At 40.8% G+C, this 7494-nt stretch overlaps 1 pseudogene; it reads right to left on the bottom strand.

The window, feature by feature from the left end:
• Positions 1-2520: 2520 nt before the first annotated feature.
• On the bottom strand, positions 2521-7218 carry LOC129666251 (ferritin light chain-like; annotated as a pseudogene).
• Between the last annotated feature and the right edge of the window lie 276 nt (positions 7219-7494).

The raw sequence follows: 7494 nt of genomic DNA, 5'->3' as shown, positions 1-7494 counted from the left end.
AAAATGATTTATGTGTTGACAACATGAATTCACTTACAGGAACACATCATCTCTATTTTATTTTTTCCAATGATGTTTAGTTGCAAAGTAGCATCAAAAGACATTAGACAAACTCAGTGTAAAGGACATTCTACTGTAAAGTTTACATCACATTCTACTGACAATTCAAATGTAAACTTTCAAATTTCCAAAGTGTCCTGAGATGAAAGAAGAATTATCACAGACTAAAGGAAGCTTAAAAGACACAAATGAGGGAGGTTCCAAGATGATGGTGAACACGAGTGATTACCGTTTCTAAGAGGCAGAAGATCACAGACTGTGAAACTGGTGAGCAGACAGGAGGCCGATTCTAAAACACCAACGTTGGTGCTTCCCAGGCTGTAGGGACACCCTGAAAGTTGGGGGTTGATCAGACCCAGCCAGCCCACGCCCCCTGTCACTCTCTCCTGGGTCCAGGAGTCAGGAACTGTGAGACCCCTCTCCTTTCCCCATACTCTAGCAAGTGTAAGCCCACAGCTCCAGGGACCCATAGTTCCACAAACAGACATGGGATCCCTCCTGCCTCCCAAAGGCAGCTTCTGGATTCCTGGGAAAACATCTCAACATCCGAACCACAATTTTATTGGTCTTTCTATGGAGAACAGCTGGACAATAAAATCATATGAAGGAGGCAAGATGGGGGAACCCAGAGGAACTGAGTCCCAGGAGCCCAGTGTGAGGTAGGACTGTAAGCTGCAGCTCAGGTACCTTCTGAGGCACCAGATACTATGCAGCTGCTACTAAGGATGACACCACCCACACTCCCTGCAGCTGCCACCTGAGGTGCCCACCCCCTGCCCCCCAAGGCACCTGTGTCTGAGTTCTCATCCTTCAAGGCATCTACAACCATAACCCTGCCACTCAAGTCACCTGTGCCCACACCGCACCATGCATTCTGAAACACACATCCCAGCGTGGATGATCTGTAAATGCCAGCCAACATACACTCATGCACTCCTGGACCCAATACAGATGGTTGTGAGCCACTATGTAATTGGTGGGAATTTAACTCAAGTCCTCTTGAAGAATAGCCCATTTTCTTAACTGCTGAATGATTCTCCAGCTCAAAATTAGTCTTTGTTTCTTTGTTTCTTTCTTTTTTTAAGAGAGGTCATTAGTTTTAGAGTGGGAAAAATGAGGTGTCCAAGTAATTGGAGAGATGTTTTATGTGAATTTGTCTGAGATATTTAAGGTATGCATGAAATTTACATTAAATAAAGGTAAAAAAGGGGAAAAACTAGTTTATTTTGTTGTTTGTTTTTGCTTTTCCAAAAAGCTTTCTTTTTTTATATTTTCTTTTTTTTAATTCTTTATTAATTACACTTTATTTACTTTGTATTCCCCCTGTGGTACCCTCCCTCCTCCTGTCTCAATCGCTCCCTTCCTCCACCCTCTGCATGCATGCCCTTCCCCAAGTCCAATGATAGGGGAGGTCCTCCTTTCCTTCCTTCTGATCCTAGTCAATTAGGTCTCATCAGGAGTGGCTGCATTGTCTTCTTCTGTGGCCTGGTAATGCTGCTTCCCCCTCAGGGGGAGGTAATTAAAAAGCAGGCCAATCAGTTCATGTCAGAGACAGTCCCTGTTCCTATTACAATGGAACCCACTTGGATACTGAACTGCCATGGGCTACATCTGTGCAGGCGTCTTAGGTTATCTCCATGCATAGTCCTTGGTTGGAGTATCAGTCTCAGGAAAGACCCCTGTGTGCAGATTTTTTGGTTCTGTTGCTCTCCTTGTGGAGCTCCTGTCCTCTCCAGATCTTACTGTTTCCCAATTCTTTCCTAAGATTCCCTTCACTCTGCCCAAAGGTTGGCCAAAATTCTCAGCATCTGCATTGATAGTCTGCAGGGCAGAGCCTTTCAGAGGTCCTCTGTGTCAGGCTTCTGACTTGTTCCCTTTTTTCTCCTTCTTCTGATGTCCATCCTCTTTGCCTTTCTGGATAGGAATTGAGTTTTTTATTAAGAGTCCTCCCTCTTGATTAGTTTCTTTATGTATACAGATTTTAGTAGGTTTATCCTATATTATATGTCTGTATGAGTGAGTATATACCGTGTGCATCTTTCTGCTTTTGGGATAGCTCACTCGGGATGATCTTTTCCCGATCCCACCATTTACCTGAAAATTTCATGATTTCCTTGTTTTTTTTATTTCTGAGTAATATTTCGTTATGTAGATATACCACAATTTGTGCATCCATTCCTCCACTGAGGGGCATCTGGGCTGTTTCCAGCTTTTGGCTATTACAAATAAGGCTTCTACAAACATGGTTGAGCAAATGTCCTTATTGTGTACTTGAGACTCTTTGGGTATATGCCTAGGAGTGGTATAGCCAAAAAGCTTTCTTTTTGCTTGGTCCAAGACTTGGGAGGGTCTCCAGGGTGATAACAAAGCTGCCTAGTGGCTTGAGAGGTTCACTCAGGTGGAAGTCCTAAGGCTGGCCGCAGAGCAGAAGATGGAGCCCCGGGAAGGTGAGGAGGCCTCCTAGGCATGCTTGGGAGTGAGCAGCTCAAAAAGATACTCTCCTAGAGAAGTCGATGGCACACCAGTCTGCGTTGGCTGTTGGTCAGGTGGTTGCCCAACTTCTTGTTAAGCTTCACCTTCTCATTCAGGAAGCGGCTTTCCAAGAAGTCACAGGAATGAGGGTTTGTGCCGGCAGAACCCAGGGAATGAAGATCCAAGAGTGCCTGGTTCAGGTTCTTTGACAGGGCCAAGGCAGCTTCCTTGGCTTCCTGGGTTTTCCCCCATTCATCTTGAGATGGTGTGAGCACATCCTGGAAGAGTGCTCAGTCCCCAGAGATCACTCTTCAGCTAGAGGCCGATTCGCAAAAGAAGTGGCTGATACCCTCCAGAGCCTCATCATTCAAAACAGTAACCCAGAGAGAGGTAGGTTAGAACACCGGAAGGTGCATGTTAACCAGACGGTTCACAGAAACTTCCCCTTTGCTAGAATAATTCTGATGAAACTGGGAGGTTATGGCTGATCCGCAGTATCGAGGTGACAGCAAGGAGACAGTCCTGGCTGGTCCTAGGAGACCAGGGCAGCCAGGAGATGGTACCACAGGGTGCAACTGGAAAGACTGGAGGGCGGCTGGAAGCTAAAGACGGAGTCCACGGATCTGTTCTGTCCAAACACTGTTGAAGCAAGACAGATCCACAGCACCTCGTTTTTGAGTGACATAAATATGGCTACAGTGTGAACATCACTTGTAAGATTATTTGATAATTTGTTGTGCTGTGTCACCATCAATGTTAACAAATCCAGTGACAGAGCCAAAAGTAACAAATGATAGAAAAAAATGAATAAAACACAACTATATTTTCATCAAGATGTCTAAAGTTTTAATTAACACTGCTCAAGTCAAGAGATTCAAAGCTATTATTTGTAGACATGAATTTGCTTATTATTTTAAAGCATTTCTACATATTTTACTGTGATGTTCTGGTTCACATTTCATAATGCATTTAGATATGCCAACTGAGGCCTGCTCTGCCTTATTCACACTTCACTGATTTGTAGCTTTTGGCATTCAGCCTCAGATGTATAACAACCAACAATGTATAAATAAGTGCCACAGGATTCACGCTCTTTTCTGTCTTATTGCTTAAGTATCTAAATACAATAAAAAAGGACAAAGTGTTGGAATGTAACATACATCAATTTACCAGAAAATATTTGCGTAATATTATTCTCTGTGAACTAATCTGTGGATACTAGAAAGGACACAAATATAATATTCCATCATATGTAGGCCAGGATATAGAATATAAAATGTTTCCTCTAGAAATACTGAAATGATCAAAATTTTAGTTTGCCTATAAGACAGTGTATGTCTCAAACACAGTGGAAAGAGAGACATACTTAGAATAGAAGAGAATCGTTATGAATTAATCTGGTAAGTTTAAGGTATGTTAGTCTATCATAGCAGAACTTAAAAAGTTCTTCTGTTTATGAAATCTTTTCCTTTATCAGAACTCTTACTTTCACTGGCAAGTTCATTTATCCTACTGTTGAAGTGTTCTTTTCTTCGTATCAGAACATATGTTTTCAAGATTCCAGTACAGACTAAAGATCAACATCCAGAAAAACTCCAGTAGAAGAAACAACGAAAATTATGAATAAACATCCCATTGTCAACTTTAATATGCAAGTAATTTGAAAATATAAAAATTGAGAAGAAATGTTCTGTATATAATGTTAAAAAGCAAAATTCCAGATCACATGGCCATATTACAATTTTATGATTTGTGCTTATTGAAAATTATTTTTATACAATGTAATTGGTTTATACTTTCTCCTCCCCAGCTTACTAGATTGTCTTCCCACCTCCTATCACACCCAACTCTAACACCACCCACATTTCTTTCTCTCTCTTTAGAAATCAGACAAATTTACATTCCCAGTATAAACTTGTACAACCACTTTGGACAATTAGGGATAGCGCTTCCTCCAGCAATACCACTTTTAGGCATATATCCAAAATATGCTCAAGTACACAACAAGGACATTTGTTCAACCATGTTTGTAACAGCTTTATTCATAACAGCGATAACCTGGATACAACCCAGATGTCCCTCAACTGAGGAATGGATACAGAAATTGTAGAACATTTACACAATGGAATACTACTCAACAATTAAAAACAAGGAAATCATGAAATTTTCAGGCAAATGATGAGATCTAGAAAAGAACATCCTGACTGAGGTATCCCAGAAGTAGAAAGACACTCATGGTATATATTCACTTGTAAGTGGATATTAGACATATAATACAGGATAAACATACTAAAATATGTACACCTAAAGAAGCTACAAAAAAAGGAGTACCCTGGGTAAGATGATCCATCCACACTCAGAAAGACAAACAGGATGAGCATTGGAAGAACTAGAAAAGAGGAAACAGGACAGGAGCCTAACATAGAGGGTCTATGTAAGACTAACCAACAGTGTATCAAAGCAGATGCTGAGACTCATAACCAAACCTTGGGCAGAGTGCAGGGAATCATATGAAAGAAGCAGAAGATAGTAAGACCAGGAGAGGACAGGAGCTCCACAAGGAGAATAACAGAACCAAAATATTTGGGGGGCAGGGATATTTTCTGAGATTAATACTCCAACCAACGACCATTCATAGATATAACCTATAATCTCCTGCTCAGATGTAGCCATGGCAACTCAGTATCTAAGTGAAGGGAAAAAAGGGACTTTCACTGACATGAACTCAGTGGCTGTCTCTTTGACCCCACCCTGTCTCTTGCAAGGCCACAGAGGAGGACAATGCAACCAGTCCTGATGAGACCTGATAAGCTTGGGTCAGATGGAATGGGAGGAGGACCTCCCTATCAATGGACTTGGAGAGGGGCATGGGAGTAGATGAGGGAGGGAGGATGGGGACGGGAGGGAAAGAGAGAGGAGGCTACAGATGGGATACAATTAATATATGAATTAATTAATATAAAAAGTAATTAATATAAAAAATAAAAAGTTAAAAAAGAAATCAAACAAAACACAGCCTAAAATAATAAAACAAAACAGACGGACAGACACACAAAAGGATACACATGGACACACGGACACAGGGACACAGGCACATAGATAACTACCCATAGACACATAAAATAAAGCCTACGTAAACAAAAAAATCTGAAACTATAATATGCCTTCATACAATCAATATGACCCAAAATCCCCCTGTCAAATCACTTAAAAAAATAAAAAATCTAGAAATGCCACTGAGTCCATTCGTGTTGGGCATCAAGTACTGGTGCCTAACTAAGACACTATACCTTGTTGAAATCTTGAAAAAAACTAGTTTACTCCAACAGAGAGTCTCGCTGGATATACAAACCAATTATTTGGCTTCCCTGTGTAGATTCCTTTTATGTATGCATGGATTATAAGAAACTTCGATAGGAGTAGGTTTACTCTCAGCCCATAAATAGACCTTAGTGTTCTTAGTGTTTATTGTCCTTGCTAGTAATCCTTCCCTTCCCCTCTCTTTCATTCCCCATCCTCCAAATAACTCAACTGCCCCAGTCTCCTCTCCTTCATCTCTTCTTAAATTTTACATTTTATTTCCCATTCCTTGGGAGATCATCCTCCTCTTCTTGTCCTTTACTGTATACCAAACATCTGTTGTTATACAGATTGTAGCATCCCTATAGAAGGATCAAAATATTAACATCCACAAGACCACATTTTTCCTTGTTTTTAACTTTTATTAATTACACTTTATTCACTTTTTATCTTCCCATAAATCCCTCCCTCCTCCCCTCCTAATCCCACCTTCCTTCTCCCTTCTTCATGCATGTCCCTCCCCGAGTCCACTAAGAGGAGAGGTTCCCCTATCCTTCCTTCTGATCTTAGTCTATCAGATCTCATTAGGAGTGGCTGCATTGTCATCTTCTGTGGCCTGGTAAGGCTGCTTCCCCCTCAGGGAGAGGAGATCAAAGAGCAGGTCAATCAGTTTACGCACATGACCACATTTTAAAATGATTAACAATTGTGTTCTACTCTACATTTTATTATCACTACCTTCTCTAAGTTTAATAATGCAAGGTCAGTTTCATTTCTAATGTACAAACACTTAATATTCTCTTAAAGGTACTCTTTAATGTTTTCACCAAGTTATTCTTCCTTTCTTTGCACAAATTTAGAAAATGAGGAGCTGACATTCCCTGGAGAGTTGGTATATATGAATCATTAATCATTAATGATATACTTTATCCACAATTCTTATCTTGTATTATTTTTATTTTTATATTTTCATTATTATTATTAACTACAATTTATTCACATTGTATCCTGGCTGTAGCCCCCTTCCTTCCTCTCCTCCTGGTTCTACCCTCTTTCCCTATTCTTCCCATAGTGCACTGATAGGGGAGGCCCTCCTTCCCTCTATTTGACCCAAGCCTATCAGGTCTCATTAGGACTGTATGGATCCTTTTTACTGTGGCCTAATAAGGCCACCTTGCCAGGCAGAGGTGATCAAAGAGCATCTTATCTCTTTGTGGGCTTTTGTGGACCTGCTTCTGGTTAAAATAAGACATGAGACTTCTATATAATTTAGAGTTGTTGGCCTTTGCTGGGGTAGACTCTCAGCCAGTTTCTAAACTTACTTCTCTGCACTGTGTCCTTGCCATGTGGCTAGCTCTTTACCTTCCCATTCTTGTTCTCATACATCTTGCTCCTAACCCAGTCCTTTTGATTTTCCCACCTTTCTTGAGTCCCTCCTGCATCTTTGTCTGCCCAGAAGTTCTGCCCTAATGCTTCCTGTCCCAGCTATTGGCAGTCAGCTATTTATGATAACCAATCATCAGTAAGACAATGCCTTGTCCTTCTCTTTGGTTACCTTAAGACAAAGAGGACTGCCTCAACTTAATATTTTTGGCATATCTGGAAGGACAAGCATTCACTAATATAAAAACCCGTGATGTGCCATAGAAATCAAAATACCAA

Source organism: Psammomys obesus, unplaced genomic scaffold, assembly GCF_907164565.1.
Source record: "Psammomys obesus unplaced genomic scaffold, mPsaObe1.curated_primary_1811, whole genome shotgun sequence".
In the NCBI taxonomy this organism is placed as follows: domain Eukaryota; kingdom Metazoa; phylum Chordata; class Mammalia; order Rodentia; family Muridae; genus Psammomys; species Psammomys obesus.
This window is presented reverse-complemented; position numbering and strand designations above follow the sequence as displayed.